This window comes from Lissotriton vulgaris, chromosome 4_1 (assembly GCF_964263255.1).
Source record: "Lissotriton vulgaris chromosome 4_1, aLisVul1.2, whole genome shotgun sequence".
Taxonomy (NCBI): domain Eukaryota; kingdom Metazoa; phylum Chordata; class Amphibia; order Caudata; family Salamandridae; genus Lissotriton; species Lissotriton vulgaris.
This window is the reverse complement of record NC_141691.1, coordinates 1,117,942,025-1,117,968,862: the sequence shown is the minus strand read 5'-3', so window position 1 is coordinate 1,117,968,862 and position 26,838 is coordinate 1,117,942,025. Positions and strand designations below refer to the sequence as shown.

Below are 26,838 nucleotides of genomic sequence, written 5' to 3'. Positions count from 1 at the left end.
CCATGGGACACAGGCCAGCTCACCACCAACTCCTGCAGCTCCGGGCCAGAAACACGACTCGACCCAACGATAACCACACGACGGAAGTTAACAGAATGCATTCTGGATATTTTAGTTCTCAGGTGGGCTCAGTGTGTGCCCGGGAAGCTGTCTCATCCGGGGCTGCCACACATGAAGGGGGGGGCGGGGGGCAATGGGCGTTGCACGCTTGGGCTGGGGGGCTATAGGGAAGAAAGGGCAAGTGGCAGCCGCCCACCACAAAGTTAATGACGCTGGCAGCCAGGCTGACATTAGGAGCCATTTGTGACAATCGGCATTAGATTACATAGGGAGTACTGCCGAGGCCCTGCTGCTGTAGTGTTCATTGGTTGTTCGGACCTGGTCTCCCCTGCGGTAGAGGCAAAGACCGGGGGCTGGGGCAAAGGCGCAACTAGAGCCACATTTCGGAGGGGGGGAGCTACTAAAAATTTTGAGGTGGCTAATTCTTCTTCCACCGATAGTCAGTGGAGATGCTGGGGCTCTAGGGAGGTGTGAAAAAACAACAAAGCCTCGTTGACACGCAGATGGTCTTAAAGACCCGAGAAGTACTTGGGTGCGGATGTGTGTGTGCCCGGGAAGCTGCATCATCCCGGGCTTACACAGAGGAGGGGGTGATGTCAATGGGAGTTGCGCGCCTGAGCTGGAAGGCTATGGGGAACAAAGGGCAAGCGGCAGCCGCCCACCACAAAGTTCATGACGCTAGATGTAACGTGCAAAAGAAAATGCCCATTCATACTGCCCCTCTCGCCTGTCAGTTGCCTACATCCCTGGAACCCTTTGGTTTCAAAAGTTTTTCGCTCTGCCGAGCACAGTCCTGCAGCAATGAAAACAAGGCAAGGAGGGAGAAGAGGGGGGCCACGCCCCCAACCACAACCGGAGCTTACATGGCAGGGTCTCACACGTCAGTCAGGGAGGGGTAAACAACAGATGGCACACTGCAGGCAATTAAGTGCCATAAAGCGGAGGAAAACTGCAGTTAGGCGCCGCTGCCTCAGGACTACAAGGAAGTTACCATAGGAGCAACAGCCAACAGAAAGGAAGAAAACAGCAGCAATGACAGATTTAAACCAATCACAAGGGGTAGGACAAATTACACAAAGTTGAAGCAAACATACAGATTACTACAAGTCTCGTTGAGATAGCGCATGCAGCGCATGCAGCGCATGGTCTGCCAAACACGAGACCTAAAAAAGAAATAATTTTACCCAGAGCACATGTGGCGTAGTTTTATCGGTTAGCTAAAAAAACTTTTGCGAATCTGCACCCACTGTTAGGCCTCTTCATGTGTGAAAATGTACACATTTATCCTATTTTATAAACTGACTTAAAATGCGCCTGAAAAGTAGTGGCTCTCACAGTCTTCTGCGCACACCCTTAGGAGCCATGTGATCATCCTTTCTATTCTGCACTGTGGAAATCCAGTGTTTGCACAACACCTTAGTGACGCCTGTCACCCTGACACCCACGGAAAAGACACTATGGTGACATTTGTTTGTGTTGAGGCCATTCCCTGTCCAATGGCGAGGTAATTTGGTTCAGTCTTTATGTCACTTGTGGCCCCTGTTCTGAGTTGGCTTTGAACTCCCTTGTCTATTTGCAGTATGTCTACAAGGTATGAATACCCCCTGAGGTGATTAGCTAGCGTCTTCTTCCCTAGCGTTGAGTGGCCCTTCGAGGATGTTGTTGCCCCATGCTGTCTCCTTTACTTGGCCCACAGTGATTGGTGACTGACTCTACTGGTCGATTCCACAATGTGGCATGCTGCTCTATTGGCTGTTTAGAAATGGTGTTCCCTCTGCACTTCCACCTGCAGGGCAATTACCTAAGGTGCATATATTCCTATTTTATGGGTGACACCCGGAGTGTAGACTGGTGATCCATTTAAAACGCCGCATTAGGAAGAATACATAGCACATTCTTTATTGGTTGTCTGGTATCTACAATAAACTGAAGTTTTTTTCGCTCCATTGATATATATTTCTCTATAACTCTCAAACTATTACTGTACAGGTAAATATAGTCGCATTGCGTTTTTTTTTAAATATGTGACGGACTCCTTAATGCTTTATCTGGAATGCCATTCTTGCAGGCCTGGGAAATACGTTCCTTGCGATTAAAAGCTGTGCTCTGTTTTGTACAAAGAGGGACATTAAAAACAAGCAGTCCGATGCTCAACCAATCACATTTTCCACCTATAATTATCCTAAATATGTAAGTGATGGTCTCTTTCCAAACTATGGTTACATTTTCTTTTTGCTCTTAAAATGGACAGGGAGACGCGACAATCGTATATTCGATGTACCTTCCTGGCCACAGTGGCTACAGGGAGAACCAACAGCTCGAGAAATTACTAGCTTGGTGTATATTATAGCTGATGCACCACATTTATGTCACCAGTATTTAGTATATAATGACCCGGATGAGGGTACAAGGAGAAAAATCTACATTTGGGAATGACTGACTTATTTTTACTCTTAACCGATTGTACGACATGGTGGCAATCTGCAGTATTCTTCGCTATTGTGCTGCTCATTGCAAACGTGTCATACAGGGCACATGATCGCACAGTCATTCACCTTGTTAGGTGTTTCCTAAATTTAACATTCGTAGTGTGCTCTGCTGCTTTACTTTTAAATAACTCTATCCACAGAAGCAAGCACATACTCCTGTAATGGTGGTAAGGTGACACTGGAACGCTGCAGTTCCTGTAGTGTCGCACTAGGTGGGCGCGACCACGATGGCCCACACGTAGTACGACCGTAATTTCATGTGTTACCCCTAAAGCGCAGGTTCAATGGTTTAGCCCGATGTAGTTACGGATGGCACGTTCAAAAGCTAATAAAGGGCCCAGGACCCTGGGCGTGGCAGTCATTGTACTGACCACCAAAGTACACATGTGTGGTCTCCTTTTGTGTCTGCCTGTAGGCCTAATCACGACACGACATTGGCGACGAGGTGGTCTCGCCACCCCACCGCATGCCGCGCTCTGCCCCTCTGCACCGGGCGAGCCTGCCCCTGTGGCCCCTGCAGTGTGCCCCGCTCTGCAAGCTCAGCACGGCCCACCGGCGAAGCACTCCCGGCCACCCTGCACCCAGCTCCCTGCCTCGTCAAGCGGAGGCCCAGGCGCGCCGATCCGGCGCCCTGCCGCCCAACCTCGCCGCTGCCTCCAGTCTTCGAGCGGGTGAAGCCGCAGTCACAATACCTACCAGCGAGCGGCCCCGCCGCCTACACCAAGCGGAGTCGGCCTCGCGGCCTCAGGTGCGTGCCCTCTGCCTCTGTGCCCCAGCCGTACTCCGGCACACGCCTGCTTCCGGCCCCGGTACCGCGCCAGCCCGCCGAGCCTGCCGCGCACCTCCCGCGCAGTCCTTCACACATCCCGCGTGCACCGCTTTTGTCCCCTGCTTTCTCCCAATCATCTCGCGTGTGGTTGACCTGCCATATCACACGCATCTCGTGTGCAACGCTGCCGAGCCTCTACACTGCCACCTGAAATCGCCTGCAGGCGCCCCCAGTGTGCTCCTGGACTCCTGGCCCTCTAGTGACAGGGCACCTCTTGGCTGTCGAGTCCCCACCTTCCCCTATGGCCATGGCCGCCGTGCCGCCCCTTGGGCCCTTCACGGTCACAGGCACGCCTCCTTCCCAAGCTGCCCGGTGGAAGAAATGGGTGGAATGCCTGGAAAACTACTTTGTGGCGGCGGACATCGCAGTCGAGCGACGGCGAGCGATGCTTTTGCACTTGGGAGGGGAGGCTATACATGACATCTCGAAGGACGTGGTAGGTGGCCGCCCCGGAACTACACCACGCTGCGCGACACCATAACGGAATACTTCGAACCATTCGCCAGTGCGGATTGCGAAAGGTTCCTACTCCGTCAAGCCCGCCAGCTCCCAGAAGAATCAGTGGACGTCTTCAGTCAAGAGGTCTTTATTCGATTCACATCATAAAAGACAAATACATATATATTTAAAAAACGATTCATTTTGCATATAAGATAATAAATACATTACATTCAAAAGCAAGTTAAGAAAAGTATTAAATTTTTAAACATTGATGAACGAGAAGACCCCTTGCTACATAAAAACAGTGCTACTTTAAACTAATAGTTATAAAAACTATACAATAAAAACATCATTTGCCAAGGTTACGGGTTCGGATTGACCACGCCCAACTCACAAATTTTGCTGCACCAATAGCGATGGAGGGGGAAGTATCAGTTTTAAGTATCCTAAACGCTGCAAGAGCAGAGCTGGTGCCTAGTAACCGACAGACTGGTAAAAGCCAAACTTTCCTGGGTAACAAATACATAGGGGAGCAGAAAAAAAGATGTTCAATATTTTCCACTGCTGTTACACAGAAGGGACACTCATCACTACCACCAGTAGTCCAAGAGTGCGTAAGCCCCCGTACAGGTAACGAGCCTCCTCGTAGTTGGTGGTACAGTTTGCGATCCTTTGGCTTGGTGATTAAGTCCCAATAGGCTTCATATTTAGGGACATCTTTTACAACCAGAAATTCCAGTGTCATGGTAGGACCAACAACCATAGCGGATCTCCTCTCAGTGATCCAATGCCAGTAAATATCTTTGAGTGCCTTCTTTGAGGGAAAGGTCGCGCGTGCTGGATCAACCCATAATGCCTCCAAATTTAGATTTTTCAAGAGCCTCCTGAGGTGACTGAACCAGGGTACCCTGTAAGACCCTTCAAGACCCCTCACATTGTCAATGGCCTCAGCGAACAAGGATAATTCAGGTGTAGTCCACAGGCGCCGCCAAAACGCCAGTGGTCTATACCGTACCTCATCCTCTATGGATTTGACACCTAGGTCAAGCTGCAGGGGTAAGCAGGGTGCCGATTGTGAGAGACCAGTTGCCATTCTCAGGAACCTATTCTGAGCCACCCTCAAAGAGGATAAATCACTATACCCCCACAGTTTGGGACCATAGATAGTTGCAGGAATTACCTTGGAACCATAAATTTTAACCAACGGTGCCATGGGTTTGGTGAGAGATTTAGCATACTCCTTCAATAAGGCTCCCCCAAGTTGCGCGTGTATCAGGGTCATAAGATCCATTTGAGGTTTCCAGCTCAAATTCTCACTTAATGTGACACCCAGGTATGTAAAAACCTCCGTTTGATCCAAAATGGCGCCGCTCATTGACACCTTGGCCTTCACAGCCTTGGGGCCTCACAGAACCATGAATTTGGTCTTACTGACATTCACCTCTAACTCGTGCTCGCTGCAGAAACACTCAAAACGGGCCAGGGCGGACTGCAATCCCTGCCTCGTTTAAGAAATAATAAGCGTGTCGTCCGCGAACATGAGGAGGGGAATTTTCCTTCCAGCAAGGGTGGGCGCGTCCGTTGGGTAGTTAGAAAAATACTTGGTCACCCCATTAATAAACAAAGAAAAAAGGGTGGGGGCCAACACGCACCCTTGTCTAACCCCCTTAGCTACTTTAAAACTATCAGTGACTTCCCCTGGACCACCCCATCTTACTTTGGCATAGGTATTTGTGTGCAAATTGATCAGCAGCACCACCAGCTCTTTGGGCATGCCTAGATCCAGCAAAACTTCCCAGAGCTTGGTCCTGGGTACAAGGTCGAAGGCTGACCTGAGGTCCACGAATGCCGCAAACAACAGGCCTCCCCCAAGAAGGACCACCTTCCAATATATTAACATAAATCTAAAAACTTGCTCTAAGGTCCCCATATGTTGCCGAAAACCCGCCTGGAGAGGGCTTAAAACATCATGGTCAGAAATCCAGGTCTTGATCCTACCTAAAAGAAAGCGGGCCACAATCTTTTGTAGAGCATTAATGAGGCTTATGGGTCGGTAATTTGCCGTTACTGAACAGTCACCCTTCTTATAAATGGGGAGGATCTCAGCCCCAAGCCATGATTCAGGGACTTTCGCACCCCTTGCCAATGGAATGGCCAGGAGAACAATATATGGGACCCAAAGGTCCTGTTCCTGCTTAAACATGTCAGCTGGTATGCAGTCAGGACCTGGTGCTTTACCCCCCGGGATAACCCTTAGTACTGCCCTAACTTCAGTAGGCGTAAAAACCAAAGCTTCGTTGGTAGTAAAATGCGTCAAATTAGCGGGACTTGAAACATTCTCTTTGAATTGGTTCCGGTAATACTCAACCCATTCCCTTGGCTCTACACTATTTGTGGGGGATCTGTCCTGTGGGCGATTGCCCCATTTAAGCTGCCGCCAGAATTTGGTCATGTTATTACTCTGGCAAGCCTCCAACAATTCCTTCCAACGGATCTCGTCCCAATTCTTCTTGACAGTGGCCTGCACAACTTTATAAGTGGCCCTGCAGCTGCGAATTAGGGTCTGATCTCTTGATCTTAAGGCTGCATGTAGCGCCCTTTATGATTCCCTGCAGGCGCTATCATACCAAGTTAAGGGTTTCAGCTTATGCCTACTAGGGGCAATAGATTTAATAAAGAAGGTTTTGAGATTTAGAAAAAGATCACTATGTAGAGATGTAATATTATCCAGAAGGGCCGACTCCTGACTGAACCCACTGATTTGGGTCATTGTATCCCTCAACATGGTTCTAATCCTTAACAGAACCTCCTCATCCAGGGCTATTTTGGGCCAACTAACCCTTCTTTCATTGTTGGTCAATAGGACCTGTGGCAGGGATGCCTTAGCCACCGTAGGCACTGCAAAAGCTCGTTCTTTAATCGATAGAACCAAGGGATGATGGTCACTCTCGACTCTATTTACTACCACCATATCCAGCAAACTAGGACACATTTCCACATTCACCAAGATATAGTCAATGCGAGAGCCAGATCTTCCATTATCAAAAGTCATTGCCCCCATCCTATCGGACTTCAGACGCCCATTTACTGCACGCATTCCCTGGTTCAAACAAGGACCCTTCAAAAATATGGCTGATTGGGACCATTTCTTGATGGGTTGTAGTTCCAAACCCGGGATGCCCCACAAAGAATCCTCGTCCTCGGTGAGCATACCATCATCCAACCCCATAGCCCGCCAGCTCCCAGAAGAATCAGTGGACGTCTTCTATGCGAGGCTTAAGAAGCTAGCCAGCACATGTACCCTCCCGGACGCTGATGAAGAGATGCGCGCCCAAGTCATACAGGGCTGTGCGTCCTCAAAACTGCGCGAGAGAGTCCTAGAGACAGACAACATGCCCATGTGCGACATCCTGGCGCTAGGACGATCTAAGGAGCTATCGAAGGCCAGAGCTGCGCATATAGAACCGAAGCCCTCTGTCGCAGTCAAAGTTGAACCAGTGTGCGCCATCAAAACCAGTACCACCAACACGCGCACGAAACCACCCTGACGAGGACGGCCAGGCCCAGTTCATTCACCCCACGACCGCGCCTGTGTATGGTGCGGTGGAGCAACACCCCACAACGGAGCATGCCCTGCACAAGGAAAAATCTGCAGCGCCTGTGGAAAGGCCAACCATTTCGCGAGCGTATGCCTATCAACACAGAGGAAGAAGCCCAATGGTCCGGCCCGAAGAGTGAGACAGATAGAGCCACTGCCTAACACCGCCACCAACAGCGACATGGACGATGACGATGCGGACGCAGAATCTGTCCACGTAGTACGAATGCTCAACACCTTAGCCGCTACACCATCCGCAGAGCCGATGTGCACAGTAAACGTGCAAGGTCAAGCTGTAGCAGCCCTAATTGACACCGGAGCAACAATTAACCTTATGGCAGCCAGCGTATACCGGACTTTAGACACTCTACCGTTGCTCCATCCCACAAGAGTACAGGTATACGCCTATGGCACCAGTCGACCCCTACGCCTGTGCGGAGTCTTCCGGACAGCAGTATCACATGACTCCCATCAAATACATACCAAAATCTACGTGTCACAAGAGGGATCCGGGTTTCTGCTCGGCTGCAGAACCACCCAAGACTTAGGGCTGATCCACTTCGCACTTACAGTCCAAGCCCACAGCCTCGACCATCTCGTGCTGCAACACACTTCACTGTTTGAAGGGATTGGCTGTTTGAGAGGACCCGCCGTTCGCCTTCACATAGATCGCTCAGTTGCTCCAGTAGCCCTCAGACACCGACGCATAGCGTTCCACCTGCGACCCAAAGTAGAAGCTGAACTGCGAGTGCTTGAGAGGGCCGGAATCATAGAAAGGGTCAGCGGACCCACTCCATGGGTGTCACCCATTGTGGTAGCCAAGAAACCGAAGCAACCAGATGCCGTGCGGATCTGCGTGGACATGCGCATCCCCAACCTTGCGATCAAGAGAGAACGCCACCTGACGCCGACCATAGACGACATCATTGGCAAGCTGTCAGGGTCAAAGTGGTTCTCGAAGATGGACCTGAGGTCAGGCTACCACCAAATCCCTCTGCACCCGGACTCCCGCCCGATAACGACTTTCTCCACCCACGCAGGCCTGTGGAGGTATACCAGACTCAACTTCGGGATTTCAAGCGCAGCAGAAGTGTTTCAGAACATTATTCAGAACGTCCTGCAAGGCGTACTAAACGTGAGCGACGATATCTTGGTCCACGCAGCGACGCTGGACGAACACATCCAGCGCCTCCAAGCTGTTTTCGCCAGGCTACAGGAACGAGGTCTGACCCTTCACAGCGAAAAGTGCGAATTCCTACGAAAAGACATCAGCTTTTTTGGCTACAAATTCTCTGACCAGGGCGTAGGACCAGACCCCGACAAAGTCAAAGACATCCATGAAGCTCCTGCCCCGACGTCAGTGACTGCCGTCCACAGCTTTCTTGGGATGGTTACTTACTGCGGGCGCTTCATTAAAGACCTATCAGACCTCACTGGCCCTCTCCATGACCTCACGAAATCCACAGCCACCTGGGAGTGGGGGCCGGAACAGCAGAGAGCCTTCCAGAACACCAAGGCAGCACTCTCAGCCGACACGACTCTAGCCTACTTTAACCCGCTCCACGAATCACAACTCGTGGTGGATGCCAGCCCGACCGGCCTAGGCGCCGTCCTGACCCAACAACAACCGTGCAGAGAATGGGCCCCCGTCGCGTACGCAAGTAGGACCCTCACTGCGACGGAACAGCAATATTCGCAGATTGAAATAGAGGCCATTGCCATCCTATGGGGGTGCCGACACTTCCATATCTACTTATACGGACACCCGTTTGTGGTGATCACAGACCACAAACCACTTCTCCCGCTCTTCCAGGGATCATCTTCACGACCCCCCCCTCGCATAGAGAAGTGGGTGCTCCAGCTCCAGGAATACCAGTTCACGGTAGAGTATCGGCCAGGCTCCAGGAACCCCGCCGACTATCTATCGAGGCATGCCCGCCCAGTCACTGAGGCCGAAGCCGCAGAAGCAGACGCTACAGAAGAATATGTGAGAATGATTGTGGAACGTTCGAGACCCCTGCCAATCTCCCTAGGAGATGTAACGCAAGCCACTAAGGATGACGACTGCCTACAGATCGCCATGCAAGCTATCCAGTCAGGGAACTGGAAACCACTCCAGAGCCCAACATCATTCCGTACCCTAGAGGCCCAGGCGACACTAAGAGCACTCTACCAAGTCCGAAGCGAGTTGTCCATTTCACCGGAAGGATGTCTCCTGAGAGGTCCTCGCCTGGTTCTGCCTGACAGTCTCACACAGCAAGCGGTCCTGTTAGCCCATGGCACACACCAGGGCATTGGGAAATCAAAAAATCGCATCTGGAACAAGCTCTGGTTCCCAGGGCTCGACAAGAAAGTCGAGGAAGTCATCCAACGATGTCCTGTGTGCTTAGCGACCAGCCTGCCCAACCCCCCAGCGCCTGTAATCACAGAGGAAGGACCGTCAGCCCCATGGGTGCGGGCCAGCGCAGACTTTGGTAGCCTTCCCGGCGGAAAGTACATGTTTGTGGTGGTCGACGACTTCTCAAGATACCCCGAAATTGAGATCCTACCCTCCACTGCGGCCTCTGAGGTGATCCCTAAACTAGAAAAAATCATCGCAACCCATGGCCTCATGGATGAGCTACGCAGCGACAATGGGTCCCCCTTCAACGGCTGTGAACTAGACGAATACCTGCAATCACACCGCATCAAGCACCGGAAGATAACCCCAAGATGGCCTCAAGCCAATGGAGAAGTCGAGAGACTGATGAGAACTCTTAATAAGACAATCCAGATCGCAATGACAGATGGCCAAAACCTGGAACTTGCCCTATTCCAATTTTTAAGTGAATACCGGCTGACACCCCGCTGCACCACAGGGATTCCTCCAAGCCGCCTGTGTTTCAATAGGGCAGTTGTAGACACTCTCCCCCACCATCCCATGTGGGCATCAGCTCCGACTCCCAACAACCGGTCCTTGGAACAGCAAACAAAATCCAACAGAGAAGCATCGCGAAGAAGACGGGCGGCAGACAGCCCCATCCAAGTAGGTGACCACGTGCTGGTGAAAGATCGACATCCCGGAGGGAAATTCCGCCTCCCTTTCGAGTTAGACCCATGGACTGTCACCAACGTCAATGGAACTATGATCACGGCAATGAAAGGGAGAGAGAAAGTCACCAGAAATGTGTCGTTCTTCAAAAGAACCCTGAATGGAGATGATGATGGATTCCCTGACTCTGAAGAGCAATACACAAGACCGACCCAAAGTCCACGAGCAATGGAGAAAGAAGAAACCCCCCGTGAAGAAGTGGTCCCAGAAGCAGACTCAGCTGCGCCAGCCCGGAGTGACCAAGAGTCGCAGATGGCCCAAAGCCACCCTGGAACTGCGGAAGCCAAAGACTCTGATGAACTGGCTCCAACCCCGTCAGGTGAGTGCAGCCAGGGCAGGTACAACCTGCGCCCCTGTCCGAAGCCATCCCAGAAGTACTATGACTTTGTGGCCCGCTGCAGACGTTGAGAGAGGTTGAGATGCACTTCAGCCGACGAAAGGAAAAAAAAGTAAGACTGTTCCTTTTTGCATTTTTGCAATTCTCAGAGACTATGGTCGGAAGTGTTTGATATATATTATGTCATGTTTATTCTGTTTTCACTTCAGGGTAAAGGAGGAATGTAGTGTCGCACTAGGTGGGCGCGACCACGGTGGCCCACACGTAGTACGACCGTAATTTCATGTGTTACCCCTAAAGCGCAGGTTCAATGGTTTAGCCCGACGTAGTTACGGAGGGCACGTTCAAAAGCTGATAAAGGGCCCAGGACACTGGGCGTGGCAGGCATTGTACTGACCACCAAAGTACACACGTGTGGTCTCCTTTTGTGTCTGCATGTAGGCCTAATCACGACACAACAGTTCCTAGGTAAAGGGACATTTTGCCGTCATCTTCCATGGGTATGGGGTCATACTTAAAGGGTAGTAGGACACTATCAAGAATGATTTCACCATTACATTTTAATTTTTGCTGTGTGATATCGTACTTCATGCCTGCTCATTGGATTCTGCAGCTGCTTTACTGATCTTTTAAAATTGTGCCACACCTGCCGTGGCTATTGGCCCGTTGCTCATCACTGTGAAATGGCATGTTGAATATAACTGGTTGTGCATGCAGTGTGGCTATGGTCCTATTGACACTGCAGTCAACTTAAGAATTTCCTCAGGGGAAATTCGTATCTCTTCACAGTGTCTTTGTTTTTCCTGATGTCTCAGTGAATTCAATCAAATCATTACCATTTCATTTATTTCAGCGTTAAACACTAATATCATTTTTTTTCCTAAGCCTGGCTTGGGGTCATTCTTTTGGAATTCGACCCGTCTGTTGAGGACCCCACATCTTGGCGTGGCTAGTGGGCGGTGCTAGGGTGGGGCATGGGGCAAGGCTAGGGTGGGATATGATACAATGGCACTTCTTCCGTCTGATGTGTATTCATTTTGTACTTGCATCATCCTTGTTAGTAATCTCAAATTTCCCAAATGTGCAGATTCCCTCTGCACATGTAACATAACACATGCTTAGTAATTAATAACCACCCACTAAAACATGTATGCAGCCCATTGCACTTAGGTATCTTGACCTATTCAAAAAAATATTCTAAGTCACATGCCTGATAGGACGCACTGATACTGTTAAATGATATGCAATGGGAAATTCCCTAATAGCTTTGCCAATACTTGTTTACAGGGCCGGACTGGGAACCAAAACCGGACCAGGCAAAGTGCTCGGCCCACCCCCGGGGGTTGGGGGGTCGGCTGAGCTCTTTGCCAGGGCCGGTTTTCGACCGATTTTGTTACAGGGCTGATTTTGCAGCTATGCAGCAAAAACGGCCCTGTAACAAAAACGGCCCTCATGGGCCCAAAATTGACCCCCACCCTTGCGGCCCACTGGGGGATTGCCCAGTGCCCGCAACGGCCAGTCTGGCCCTGCTTGTTTATCTAGTGCAGCTTCTTGATGCCACACTGTTATTGTCAGGAAAGTGGAAGTATGAGATTTATTTTCACATAAATTATTGATCTGCCACATTTGCCACATCCTCTGCTGCATAATCTTCAGCTTTTAACAAAAACATTGTTTCTACCTCAAACAGTTAAAAAGTTAGTAAAATCGTACCAACATGTGCACCTGCGCAGTGGAAGGCCCTTTCCTAATGTTGACTTCTCACCTTCCTGTTGCTTATTGCAATGTTTACACTGAAGTGCAACCGATGCCCAGACAGTGTTAACAAGTACACAAATTACATAATAAATAAGTAATACAATCAGGAACTATTCTGCATTACGCAGCATAAGTTACCTTTTCTTGCTACATAATTTAATCAACCCTGACGCATAAATAGAGTGGCTCTGATTATTATCATTTATTTGCATTGGGCTTAGTACTCAAATTTGCATGTGCTGACACACTCACATAGGCACCATAGCATACATGCACATACCAAGCAGTCCACACACTTTCTTTAAAACACCTTGTTAGACTATCCAGGTTCTATATCTTCCTCTTTCCCTTACACCAAAAGGCACACACAAGCTGTTAAACACTCACAATCAGTCAAACACTCACACAAAAGGCTCACAGGATAAAAGACACTTTTAACTCCTTACCTCCCATGGCTTACTTAATTGCCACTCTCAGTGGGTCGCCTGGATTCCATGGTGTGCACAAATGCACACCATAGTGTAACTGTGATTGACAGAGCAGTGTCTGAATGATATGGACACTGCTTTGTCAAGCTCAGCGGGAACGTGAAGTTCTCAACACCTACACGTGAAAAACATATTGAAACTGAGATGCTGTTTAACTGTTCCAGTTCCGCACGGGCTCAGCAAAGGGTTACTTACATGGGCAGTTTGGCTGTCAGAGTATCATAGAGGCAGGCGCCACCCTGCCTCTGCAGAATTCGAAATGAACAACATGTCAGACAATAGTACCGGTACTCTCCTTGGAGGGGGGAGAAGTGCTGGTTCTTGAATGGATAAAAATAAGAAGTGCCGGTACTCAGTACCGGTGAGTACTGGCCCATTTAAAGCAATGAGGAGGAAATACTCACATACGGCCATTATTAACAGCAGTTGCCATTGAAGTTAACTAGCATTACATGCATGATAGGTGGCCTTCAGAGTCCCAGCAGAATGTTGACTCATACCACAAAAATGCAATAACAAGTAACAAGTTGAATAACAAGATAGAGGGACTGGGTCAGAGGCACTCACAGTGAGTATTGCAAGTACACATGCATGATAGGGAAGAGGGGAGATAGCAAAAGATGTTGGAGTGGCGCAATCAGTGATGAAGTGGGGCACTACTTTATCCCCGGTTTGAGGGAATTGCTGAGTCCCCCATGAAGAGAAGAGTCTACAAGAAGCTCAAGACTGTTATCCATCTCTAGCTGCACTGGCTTAAAAGTCAACTGTACCCTGATGATGATCATGATGAGGAGGAATATTTTTAAAGTGTGACAAACACCCAATGGAGTGTCTTGGCGCTAAATAAGAGAACAGGAAGAAATTAGAGCTGACTGAAGAGCCAACTTTTCAGTCCTGTGCAGAAAAAATCTCTACTCCACAAACTCCAGACCATACAGAACACTGCCACCAGACTTGTTCTCTGCATCCCTCGACATGAACACATCACCCAACACCTGTGGAACCTCCACTGTCTCCTCATTGAGAAGAGAATAGCGTTCAAGATACTCACCCACGCCTGCAAATGTCTCCACAACACCAGACCCAAATATCTCAACAGTAGGATCTCCTTCTACGTTCCAAAAAGAAACCTCCGATCCGCCAACCTCGTTCTTGCCGTACGCCCGCGCATCCGCAGAGCATGAACAGACGGAAGAACCTTCTCCTTCATTGCGGTCAAGTACTGGAACGAGCTCCCAATCAACATCAGACGCGCCCCTACCCTGCATATCTTCAGGAAGACCCTCAAGACGTGGCTCTTTGACTGACTGAAAGCTGCGCCACCAATCCCACCACTGCCCCCCCCCCCCCAGCGCCTTGAGGCCGACACTGGTCAGCAATGCACTTAACAAACCCTTGATTGATTGATTGATTGAAAATTCGATGGTTGGATTAAGTTTTCTGGTTGTTTCAAACCTTCGAGCCAGAAAAGCTGGTTGGAGAGCCCCATTCAGGCACAGAACCCTTCTGGGCAGCGCTCAGAATGCTGAAGGCTAAATTAATCTGGTTCTAACAGCCTGGAGGCAAAGCTCATACCTGCCAATTTAAAAAATATATTTACACCTTGTGAGGAGGGGCAGGGCCTAGTGCAGAGAACTAAGAGGTACTCTACTCTGCCCTTCACCAAGTACCCCCCACTCATTTCCCCCCCCCAAAAAAAAAAAAGAGTCATCAAGGCTGTGGCCGATGTCCCAGGGTGTTTTCACACCTTATATTGACATCGGCTAATTACAGCCTTTGAAAACAAGCTGAAAATCCTCTGTGAATTCGGCTCCTCACCAGGTGACCGTGTGAATAGAGGAGAAATCTTGTCACATGATGGGACCGTGTGAGTTGGCATTTCTGAAAGTGGGAAATGACTGGGATGATGACCTGTCAGAGATGCTAATCCATAGTGCTTATTCCGTTAAACTTCTAAATCCGGCCTGGTTTTTTATTGCGTCCTTTTTCACTATCCCTCACAAACTCAGATGACTATAGTTGTTTGTAGCAGTGGACACTGAAAACCTTCCCGGCAAGAACAGTGTTCTTTAGTAGATGCAAAGCTCTTTAACGTGGTTTATAAAATAACTTGGCGCCTTGAAAGCAATGGAAAACAGTTGCTTGCAAAATGTAAATAATGGTGGACTTTGAATGTAAATAAATCATAACCGTACTGGATAATATTTAGTTTTTAGTAAATCCTACCAGTCTAACTTTGTTGTACATCATAAACAGACCACACCGTATTTGAGGTTAATTTATATATAAACAGTGGCGTCACTAGGGGGGTGCGGGGGGGGGGGGGTGCGGACCGCACCGGGTGACACCAGTCACAAGGGGTGACACCGACGTGTGGGTGTTTCGTGTCAAGGCAGACTTTGTGGAGGTTAATTTTGCAGGGAGTTTCTATTGGTATTAATTATCACGCACAGCCTTTGTTTGCGCTGCTGCGATGTTTATGAAAATAACCCAAACAGGTTATGTAGTAAATGTGATAAATCTAGAGGACCCAACCATGGTGGGGGGGGGGGGGGGGGGGGGCGCGGCGGAGGGGAGACTCCTTTCTCTGTCAGCAGTGCGCTTAAAAGTCTCTTATAATTAATCACCATCTGAGATGCATTCTGTGTTTAAACAATATTTCACTGCGTTCTTACTCGTGCAGGTTCCTCTTTTTGAATCGTTTTCACAGTTTCTGTTCCCTTCTTTTGCTCCAGTGCAACATCATACACAGGGAATGGCTGTCTCCTGATAATAAGTGCAACGTGCGCAATGATATGCTTCATGCAAATAGTTGGCCCAATTCCTTCTGTGTTCTTTTATGGAGAAAAGATTCATGTTATGTCCGACGGTTTACTCTCTTCATTGCTGCCTGAAAGTATTTTTGTCTTGGTGGTTTTTGGTGTGATTCCCAAAGTATTGCATTGTTACTTGAAAGTAAAGTAATCCTTTGTACACTAAAGTAGCATTTAATTCAGCGTTAGCATTGATTTTAATACTAGATGGGAAGTTATTCTAGTTTTTGCAGTTTTATATAGCGCCAACTCGACCCGATGGTATTGGAGTGCTTTACATGAGCATCAGTTACATTATATAAGGGCACATTCATATTTTGTAGGCGCAGGGAGATTAAGTGATTGCCAAGAATCACATGATGTTGTGCTGAAGCCAAGACTTGATCCTCCTGGTTCCCTAGCTCCAAAGTCAGTAGCTCTGGACATTTATTTGACATCCAGGGGCCTATGTAGAAGAAAATGCCAGCGCGTGGTGCTACGTCAAATTTGGCAGAGCTGCGCTCCGACATTTTCTAACTGCAGGGATGCGCAGTATTTACAAAAATACGGAGCACCCCTGTGTTTCTCCTAGGGCTGGCGCAAAAAAAGCTGCCTAGCGCCAGTAAAGGCCCCTTGCAGCCAAGTTGCAAGGGTGCCTGTGCTGCAGGGGCTATTGTTTATGTGCAGGAAGGGACACTTTCCTGCACATAAACAATCAATAATGGCAATTTGCTGTTTCTATGTGGGCTGCAGCACACATAGAAAGAACAAACAATGAGGAGAAATTGATAATTTCTTGTTGTATCACCATTTTAAGACCAGGAATTACCTGGTCTTAGTTTTTGGTCTGCACCGGCTTTGTAAATCTGGGCAGCGTCAAAAAGCAATGGGTGTTGCAGTGGAACGCCCACAGCAACACCCATTGACCGCCCCTTGGCTGCTAAGGACTGTGGCAGAAAGGGGTATATTTACAAGGTGGAGTTAAGCCACATTAAGTGGCTTAGCACCATCTTGTAAATATGGGGAATGGAGCATGGGAACGTCACTGGAGTATCAAAAAAGTGACGCTACAGTGGCAAAAGGGGCTTGTAAATATGCCCCCCAGTGCGTTGTAATCAGGGATTTATAAAACATAGGACTTTATATATGTTTGACCTCACCCTTAGTCTACATAGGCAACAGATCTTCTATCCTATGCTTTTTTTAAACTACCTCTCCATCTTTTCTCTTCCACTTAGAGGCCAATTTCAAGCTGCACAGTACAAGGATCCCCTAAATTAATGGGCCCGACTCACTGATTCAGACTAGTAATAGCACTGTTGCACCACGCAAATACAATTTTTTTCAGTAAATAATCTTCAAACCTGAAAAAAGTGGGTAAAAAAGTGCATGATTTTCCCAATTCCAGGGAAATTATGCTCACATTTAGCATCTGCTTTGAGAAAAGTGATACATTTGAGCAGTGGGGAAAGGGCTGGGGTTCACATGCAGGTCACTGTGTGAGGGTCATGATGTGAGGAGGGTGTTGGAACGGCAGCCAAGTTCTATGGCTGCTGGGGGGTGTGGGTGTGCCCTCTGGATCTCAACCATGCCTGCAGGTGGTCTTACAATCCCCTGTGCGTCTGGTGGACCCAGCTCCATGAGGTAACACCAAGTGTGTGTGACAAAACCTTGTTAATGGCCAGGTCTGTGCCGGTGTTCTAACTAGATGATCTCCCCCGTCGGTTTGATCTCCCCCTACGTCAGAGGGGAGATTAAAAATACAGCTCGAAGCTAACTATCTCTTCTTCCCCGTCGGTTTGATCTCCCCCTGTCAGAGGGGAGATTACCATTACAGCCTTAAGATAACTAGCTCCGCTCCCGTAGTTTTGGTCTCCCCCTACGGGCCTCACAAATACAGATATAAGCTGCTTTTTTTCCCTGGTCCTATGTCCATGCCTCTTATGGCATGTGTAAAGTTGGCATATATTTACTAATTTATTTATTTTATGCGTTGTTTATTTTTTATAGCGCAGACTTTACCCGAAGGTGTCAGAGGGCTTCACAAAAGTAACAGATCTGATACATGAGGAGAACATTAGAGTGAACAAATTACAAAAGCAGACGTTAAGTTTCATGAGGCAAAAGTGACAATTGTGAGCAAACAAAATACAAGAGAAAGCAAAAGGTGCATTACATGAGGAAAAAGTGACGTGTGCTGGTTTTCAAAAGCGTACTAAGTACAAGTTTTGATATAATATTGCAATATATGGCAAACACAAGAACAAACGTTACGAAGGCAATGGTGGCACTTGTGCAAGTATCTAAAGCAAACAAAATGTAAGAGGTAGCAAACTGTGTTACAAGAGAAAAGTGACGTATGCTTGTTAGAAAATAGTACCAAACACAGGTAGAGGATAATACTGCAATGAATGGCAGACACTCCAACCACAAGAACACACTGGGAAGGCACTTCCAAAGTCATGGAGAAAAGGATTCTCTATAATGGAGGGTCTTCCTTCAGATAATATAGAGGGTGTGAATTACATTTGGAAGTGTCGTTAAAGGAGGAGAACTTTGAGGGCAGTTTTGAAGGCCTGGGGGGAGGTGGTGGTCCGAAGCTGCGGCGGAAGTGAGTTCCAGATTTCCACTGCATTGCCTGAAAAGGATTGGGCCATCGATCTTTCCTTCTTTGAAAATGGGAGGATCAAGCAGTACATTTTCCGCATTACATGATGGTCTAGAGCAGGGTTCTTCAAACTCCACTCCGATCTTCACTTTGTGCAGCGCGATGTAGAGACTCTCTGTGAGGGCGGGCGATTTCCGTCAGAGTGGGGCTGCAGGGGTCTAAGAGCTGAACAAAGCTCATTAGCATGTGAATGGTCTCTTAAAGAGGTGTGAAGTGCTCGGGTGCGGTTGCCTGGCTGAGTGTGTGTGTGTGCCCAGAAGCTGTGTCAGCCCGGGCACACACAGGCATGGTGAGATGAAGAGGGAGAGGGAGGGAGGAAGGAGACAGAGACAGACAGGCAGAGGGAGAGCGAGGGAGGGAGACAGGCAGACAGAGGGGGAGCGAGGGAGGGAGACAGAGGCTGACAGAGCGAGAGCGAGGGAGGCAGCTCGAGGGAGAGCGAGGGAGACTGAGGCAGACAGGGAGAGCGAGGGTGAGGGAGGGAGACATGCAGACAGAGGGAGAGCGAGGGAGGGAGACAGGCAGACAGAGGGAGAGCGAGGGAGGGAGACAGGCAGACAGAGGGAGAACGAGGGAGGCAGAGTGAGGGAGAGCGAGGGAGAGCGAGGGAGACAGAGTGAGAGAGAGCGAGGGAGACAGAGGGAGAGCGAGGGAGACAGAGGGAGAGCGAGGGAGGGAGACAGGCAGAAAGAGGGAGAGCGAGGGAGGCAGAGTGAGGGAGAGCGAGGGAGAGCGCGGGAGAGCGAGGGAGACAGAGTGAGAGAGAGCGAGGGAGACAGAGGGAGAGCAAGGGAGACAGAGGGAGAGCGAGGGAGACAGAAGGAAGGGCGAGGTAGGGAGACAGGCAGACAGAGGGAGAGCGAGGGAGGCAGAGTGAGGGAGAGCGAGGGAGAGCGAGGGAGACAGAGTGAGAGAGAGCAAGGGAGAGCGAGGGAGACAGAGGGAGAGCGAGGGAGACAGAGGGAGAGCGAGGGAGGCATAGCGAGGGAAACATAGGGAGAGCGAGGGAGACAGAGGCAGCTAGAGGGAGAGCGAGGGAGAGCGAGGGAGGGAGACAGGCAGACAGAGGGAGAGCGAGGGAGGGAGACAGAGGCAGTCAGATGGAGAGCGAGGGAGACAGAGGCAGACAGGGAGAGCGAGGGAGAGTGAGGGAGGGAGACATGCAGACAGAGGGAGAGCGAGGGAGGAAGACAGGCAGACAGAGGGAGAGTGAGGGAGGGAGACAGGCAGACCGAGGGAAAGTGAGGGAGGTAGAGTGAGGGAGAGCGAGGGAGACAGAGGGAGAGCGAGGGAGGCAGAGTGAGGGAGAGCGAGGGAGACATAGCGAGAGCGAGGCAGGCAGATTGAGAGAGAGCGAGGGAGAGCAAGGGAAATCGAGGGAGAGCGAGGGAGGCATAGCGAGGGAGACATAAGGAGAGCGAGGGAGACAGAGGCAGCTAGAGGGAGAGCAAGGGATGTCGGGTGGAGCCGGCCACCAGACGTCTGTTATGTTGCCATGTGGGTGAATAGATGTATGGGTGGAGTGGTGGATGTATGGGTGGAGTGATGGGTGGAATGGTGGATGTGTGGGTGACATGGTGGATGTATGGGTGGGGGGTGGATGGATGAGTGAGGGGATGGATGGATAGGTGAAGGGGTGGATGGATGGTGGGAGAGAGGATGGATGCATGAGTGGAGGGATGGATGAGAGTGGATGGATGTGTGTATGGTTGGAAGGGTAGATGGATGGGTGGAGGGATGGATGGATCAGTGAAATGGTGGATGGATCGATGGGGGGGTGGATGGTGGACGAGTCGGTGGGTGGATGAATGAGAGAGGTGATGGATGGATGTATTGATGGGTGAAGGGGTGAATGGATGGATGGATGAGTGAAGGGGTGGATGTGGGGATGGATGGGTGATTGAGGAGGGTGGATGGACGGGGGATGGATGGAGGAGTGAAGGGGTGGGTGAGAGGTCAATGGATGGATTCATGAGGGGATGAGTGGATGGATGAGTGGGTGGATGGGTGAAGGGTATATGGAGGGATGGGTGGCTGGGTGAGGGGGGAATGGAGAGAGAGGGGGAGGATGGATGGATGGATGAGTGAGGACATGGATGAATGATTGGCAGAGTGGATGGGCAGGTGTGTGCATAGATGGGTGAGGAGAGGAGCATGGAGATGGATGGGTCAGAGAGTGCATGCATGAGTGGGGGGAGGGTGGAGAGCGGGAGGGATGGATGGGTGGGTGGATGGATGAGTGGGGGGTTGAGTGGGTGGACGGATGAGTGACTGGGTGGATAGATGAATGGGTGGGGGGATGGCTGTATGGGTGAGAGGGTGGGTGGTTGGATGGATGAGTGAGTGAGTGGATGGGTGGAAGAGTGGATGGATGAATGGAGGAGTGGATGGATGGATGGATGAATGGAGGAGTGGATGGATGAATGAATGGAGGGGTGGATGGATGAGTGGGAGGATAGCTTGGGTGAAGGGGTGAGTGGTTGGATGGATGGGTGGAAGAGTGGATGGATTGGTGAGGGGATGGATTGGGTGAAGGGATGGATGTATGATGGATGGATGGGTGAGGGGGTGGATGGAGGGATGGATGGGTGAGATGATGGATGGAGGGATAGATGGTGGATGGGTTTGCAAGTGGTTGAAGGGGTTTGGATGTGGATGGGGCACAGATGGAGGGAAGGAATGAATGGTGGGGGAGTTGCTGGATGACAAGGTGTACATGATGGATGGGGAGGGTTGTGATGACTTTCTTTGCCTTGAAGGATTGTGTTTTGAGCTGTGTGGTACGCCTCTGTCGTTTCGCCACACCCACTCACAGGCCTGCAGTTTGCAAGGCACTTTTGTTGTGTTGAGCATTGTTTGCCGGATATGGCCCATGGTGTGCGCGTTGCAGTCGATCATGTGGTGTGCCGGATTCCCGAGGTTTCGGTCGGGTGGTGGGGGGCCCAACATCTGGGGGAATTAAGCTGGGGGGGCTCAACCTGGAAAAGTTTGAATACCTCTGGTCTAGAGCCTCCAGAGAGTTTCAGTTTATTCGCCAGCTAGCGAGGAGAGGAGGAGTTCAAGGCTTTGTGTGTGATACAGGCAGTCTTGTAGATAGATCATGCCTCGATGGGAAGCCAGCAGAGGGTGGATAGCATGAGAGTGATGTGGTCGTTTCTTTTGGCCCCATAAATGAAGCGAGCAGCTGAATGGAGAACAGATTTAAGGGGGAACAGGTGGGATTTGGGGAGGCCAGTGAGAAGAGAACTGCATTAGTCCAGTCTGGAGCGGACCAGCGATTGGACCAGGGTTTTGAGGTCTTGCTCCGTGAATAAGCGACAAATTCCCCAAAGAAAGCGCAGTTGGTATCAAGCAGACTTTGCAATGGAGTTGATGTGGGAGATTAGATTGAGTTTTTGTCAAGTATGACACCCAGGGATTTGCGCTGTCGACAATAATGGATGTATTGTTAAGTAGATTCATCTGATCCATCCATGATTGAACCGGGGGAGGAGAGAGTGGGGAGGAGAGGAGGGGGAATTCAGTTTGGGGGTATTCAGAACCAGTTTTGAATGGAGTCCAGAGTAGAGCTTAGGACAGAGAGATCATGAGTGGAGGCAACCTTGTGGTAGATTTCAGTGTCGTCTGCGTAGAGATGATAGTGGATCCCGGATTTGCTTAGGAGATCTTCCAGTGGTTCTAAATAGAGATTGAACAGTGTGGGTGCAAGTATAGAGCCTTGAGGAACACCTTGACCTACTGCCAAAGGAGATGATAGACTGTTGGCTATTTTGATCATTTGGGATCTATCAGAGAGGAAGGAAGCAAACCATTTAAGCACAGTGCCCTCCAAGCCCATTCTCTGTTGAAGAGTGATGAGGAGAGTGTTGTGATTGACAGTGTCAAAAGCTGCAGAAAGGTCAAGATATTTAGAAGACAATAATTGTGAATATATTTTCGTATGTAGCATATGCATACGGTAAAAGAACATTTTTGTTTTCACTAATTCTTTGGTTTCTAAAGAATTTTTAGATTTTGACAAAGTAGTCTTTTTTGTTAGAATACCAAAATGTTTTATACATATATTTATACCTACATATATATCACAATACTTATAACAATGAGAAAGATGAATCCAGCAAAGTACAATTAATATGCTATTTGTTGTTAAATTGTGTACTCCTACTTTTGCGCTCCACTGCCTTCAACCTATTTGCTCCAAAAACCTAAGGAGGGGGCTTTCAAACTATGCAACTACATGTCTGAATCATGGTTGCATCTTCTTTTTTGTTATCCCGCCCTTGACGCTGCCAGAAGACTTATTTTAAAACCCTTATATTTAAAAAGGGGCATCAGTACATCTTGGGAGGCATCTGCTCTCTGCTTTACTTCCCCAGATATTCAAGTGCTTGCATGGTCTGGAAAATATGTGAGACTCCTGGACAGTCTGCTTTCACCCTCTTCTGTCCGCACCATATAATTTCCCCTCCTCTCCCCAAAAACTCATCACCGACTTTATTTGCACTTTGCCATAGCGTCTCTGTACCAAACTATTTTATACTTGGTTTTGGAAACCAGTTACAAGATTACAATAGTAACCACAATACTGCTTCGTCACTAATATGTGTATCAATTTAAATATTGATGGTTTGCTTTGTTTATGCTTTTTAACGTTGTAACAGCGCTATGATGACATTTTATTGCATTAGTTTTAATCAACTGTGCTAATGTAATAAACTAGACTGCCATTCATTTGATCATTTGAATTTTTTTTTTAAAGCACTTATAAATCTAGCGTGAAGCACTATGTACAGATTGTAGCATTTGTATTTTAACGCCTTTGCTGCTCGGGCCTTTCCCGCAACCCCTTGCTCAGCTTTATTTTGTTTATTTGTGGTAGTTTGCACTTAGGCCCCTGTAACTTTTTGTCCACATAAGGTTTTTTTGGGATATTCAAGTTTATTGGTGTTTTTGAGAACAAATCACAAAAAATAATGGCAACACAAACAGACACGATGTAGAGATAAATTACATTGGGAAGAAGGACGACTGAGACTCGTACAACACTTTGGGAATGAATAAAGCACTTGCATGTAAACAATCTTATACAAGACGCATTTGCGCCCCTCAGGTCACCAAGTTGAACCACTTGCCCCATATCTTACCAAAAAGCTTGGGACGGCCCCGGGCCTCAAAGAGTGGTTCCTGCTGAGTTCCGCACCAATCCACTCCCTGTCTCCATGTCCGCATAGTAGGCGGCTTGGCCTGAGACCAAAGCACCGCTATATCGCATTTTGCCACCGCCACTGCCATTCCGAGGATGCGCTTATGTGTCTGAACACCATAGAGACCCTCTAACAAACTCAGGATGAGGCGTAGGGGTCATGGAGAACCTCCCATCCCAAGGTTTGTGTAAGCTCTAGCGCTACCACTGCCACCCATAATGGTGCAAGAGCGGGGCATTGCCATGTCATGTGGTAGAAGTCCGCAGGAGCGTGGTTGCATCGCGCGCAGGATGGGGACGGCCGAATACGGCCGCTGTATAGGCGCGCTGGGGTGAGGTATGCCATGTGGAGGTAGTAAAGTTGGACTAGACGCAGCTTGGAGGAGGTCTTCAGTGTCTTAAGAGCCATACGGGCATCCTTCCAGTCCACTTCCTCTAGGGGGCCCAGCCATCCATCCCAGCGGGCACGCATCAGGTCCAGGGATGCAGGGCCATTCCAGGAGGGAGGTGGGAGATGGAATGCATGTTTGGAGGGCATGCCTTAGCTGTAAATATTTGTAAAATTGGGAGGAGTGGAGGGTGTGGCGGTGTTGTAATTCTGCAAACAATCAAATGTAGTCCCCTACCCAGACATTTCCCAGCAACAAAATCCCGATGTGGTCCCATCAGCGGAAGTCTCGGAGTGACAAGACCTCCTCCAGCCAAACACCACTCCACAGAGGCGTCTGCCTGATGAGCTTCCGGTCCCATTTCGTGTGGCGTAAGGCCGTCCGCCAGGCCATAAGTACCGTTCGGGTGATGGGGGGGAGGGCTTGTGGCACGGGTGTCCCAAAAGGTAGGCTTGGAGCTGTGGGAAATCCATTGACTGGAGTTCCACCCGGTACGCCGGGTCGGACCAGTCGCCCGCGAACCAGTCATGGATCACAATGAGCTTCGTGGCCAGGTAGTAAATGTGAAGATTGTTTACCCCCATCTTAGGGAGGTATGCAGCACTGCACCAGAGACAATCGTGACCTCCCGCCACCCCACAGAGACCGGGTAAGGGCACTGTCTATTTCTCGGAACCAACTCCCTGGGAGATGAAGGGTGATATTCTGTAGAATGTATAACAAACGGGGTAGGACCATCATTTTAAAAAGGGCGCTCCTGCCAAGGGGAGGGATTGCCACTTCTTCAGGTCCGCCTTGGCTTTAATGACCAGGGGCTTGATGTTCAGGGCCCATTCGAGGTCTGGGAGGAGTGTGACCCACACCCCCAAGTACTTAAACGACTGCATACGCAGGGGGATGGCCGTTTGCCAGTCGAAGCACGCCCGGATGGATGTAGGGGAACCAATGTGGACTTCGTCGGTTTGAGCCGGATGTCGGAGACACGTTCAAAGGCTAGGAGGGCAATGTTGGTCTCTGGTGGGAAGGACCCCTTGTCTACTATATGTTTGAATAGCTCCACTAAATGTGGGACCAGTGTTTCACAGAAAGTTGCATACTATTCTTGCGGGTAACCGTCGGGCCCAGGCGTTTTGCCGGAGTGCAACAGTGTAATGGCCCCGTGGATCTCTTCTGGGGTGAGGGGGAGATCAAGCTTCTCCGAGACCGTTTGGGAACGACAGGGCAGGTGAGTCCCAGTCTCAAATAGCAAGTCAGCCAAGGTGGTCCTGGGAGGTCGGACCGCATAAAGGGCTGCATAATAGACCGCGAAAGTTCAGGCGATAGCTTGGGAGGTGGCGGGCAAGCCCCGGTTTCATCACAGATCTCAGGGATAATGCGGTTGGCTTTAGGGTAGGACACTAAAAGACAGATTTACAAGCCCCTTACGCCACTTTTTACATGTTAAAAGTGCAGCAAAAGTGGCGCAAGGGGCTTGTAAATATGCCCCTAATTTGTGAACTAGTTTGCCGTTTTATCGCCCCACCCATACACGCGTGCCACAGAGGAGCGCCAGAGCATTTTAGCGGACTCCAGTGAGATCTGGCAGATCTCTTCCCAGATCAATGTTAGCCGACAATCGGAGTTATCGCTGTCCACACCCGTCAGGGCCCACTCCAACTGTGCTGCCTGGGCCGCCAGCTGCATGAGTCAGGCGGTCTGCTCCGTGCGCTTCGCGTGGACCAAACCTCTAGCCACCCCTCGCATGGTGGCCTTGCTGGCCTCCCATAACGTCCCCGGCGAACTGACCGAGCCTGTATTAGTCTTAAAGTCATGCCTCAGTTCCTGACAGAGTGACGCAACGAATTCCGCGTCCTGCAGAAACCAGGCGTTCATCTGCCATGCTGTACGGGTACTATTAGGGGGTTCCCGAGACGCAGGGAGATGGCGAGATGCCTCTGGGCAAAACAGAGGTACCCGGACATCAGTTGACAGTCTGGGGCAGGTAGTAGAAACAGATCGATGCAAGAGTGAGAGTGGTGGGCCGTTGATCTCTGAATATATTGTTTTCTGCGAGGGTTCCACACCCTTCAAGCGTCGCAAAGACCCAAAGAAGAGGACCAGTCATACAAGCGCTTAGCGAAGGCAAGGCGGGATGCCGAAGGGGCACCTGTTGTGTTGTGCGAGGGTTGGAGGGTTGCAGAAAAGCATTGAAATCCCCTCCGATGACCGTCAGACCCTGAGTAAAGTAGGAGACCATGAGTGTGAGACGGCGAAGGGCAGAGGCCATGGTGGTGGGGGAATGTAAGTACACAGGAGATTAACTGGGTTTCCCTCGATCTTGCCCGTCAGGGCCACGTGATGGCCTTGTGAGTCCGTCTTGGCCTGCGCCAGGGAAGGCCCTTCTGGAGCAGCATGACAACCCCCCGGTAACCAAGCGTAAAACCGTAATAATAGACCCTGTTGAACCCATACCGGTCGAGAAAATTGCATTGGGTGCCCAGCAGGTTTGTTTCTTGTAGGAACAAGACATCTGGTGTATGTTGCTGGTCGCTACAAAGGACAGCATTGCCTTTTAAGATTTCTAGGAGGCCGTTGACGTTCCACGAGAGGATGTGGAGGGGTCTATGTAGGGTGGACGTCTTCGGGGTGTAAAGTGCGTGGAAGAGGTAATGCAAGCTCAGAACGGCCCGGTTCCCAAGGGAAGAAACGTGTCATG

General features: G+C 49.7%; 1 protein-coding gene across 1 annotated transcript in view; it reads left to right on the top strand.

Annotated features, from left to right (window-relative positions):
- The window catches only part of LOC147722959 (dynein axonemal heavy chain 5-like), a 1,378,573-nt gene that overhangs the window by 684,533 nt on the left and 667,202 nt on the right, over nt 1–26,838 (top strand). The window lies entirely within an intron of this gene.